This window comes from Camelina sativa, chromosome 5 (genome assembly GCF_000633955.1).
Source record: "Camelina sativa cultivar DH55 chromosome 5, Cs, whole genome shotgun sequence".
NCBI classification, from domain to species: Eukaryota; Viridiplantae; Streptophyta; class Magnoliopsida; order Brassicales; family Brassicaceae; genus Camelina; species Camelina sativa.
The window spans coordinates 11010418-11011104 of record NC_025689.1 but is presented as its reverse complement, the minus strand read 5'-3'; the positions used below and the strand labels follow the sequence as shown (position 1 = coordinate 11011104).

At 48.7% G+C, this 687-nt stretch overlaps 1 pseudogene; it reads right to left on the bottom strand.

The window, feature by feature from the left end:
* The window catches only part of LOC104789127, a 2684-nt pseudogene continuing 2442 nt past the window's right edge, over positions 446–687 (bottom strand).

Sequence of the window (687 nt, the reverse complement as noted above, 5' to 3'; positions counted from 1 at the left end):
TGGCCTTGGTGGCGGTCCTTTTTAGGACATTTGTTTGGCCTTGGTGGCGGTCCTCGTTAGGACATTTTGATGGCCTTTGTGGCGGCCCTTGTGGCGGCCCTTGTGGCGTATATATGATCCTTGTGTGGTCATGGGGTATCCCAGAGAGGGGATATGTGGTTGGTAGGACATTAAGATGTTTTACGCGAGCCACAGGGAGGAAACCTAGATAGGGATAGGACTCAGACGTGTTCAGAATCGTTTGCTNAGTCGGAAGAGTGCAGGCCGTGGAGACGGTTGCACGGGAGTCCTTGGCTTATGGTTGTTCGGGATTCGAGGACGAATCCAGTTTGGTGGGGGAGAATTGTAACATCCGTGAACCGGAATCCCGGTTTCGGAGTTGCATCGGTCGATGCAGATGGTGCATCGGTCGATGCAAGTGCAATTCTCTGTGTTTTGACTTAAGTCAAACGCTGCATTTTGGACAAAAGGGAATGAAAACCCTTAAGTCGTGTTTTTGGTCTCATTAGTCGTGGATAGCCGATTTTTGAGAGAAAGAAAGGAGAGAAAAGAGTTCTTGAAAGTTCTTGGTGTTTTCTTGGAGATTTGGGGCGTTCCTATAGAGATCTGTAGCTGGGATCGTGATAGGAGCTTCCTAGGAGCGTTTTCTTGCTTGTTTGTGGTTCAGATTCGTCTTGGCAAAGGTAA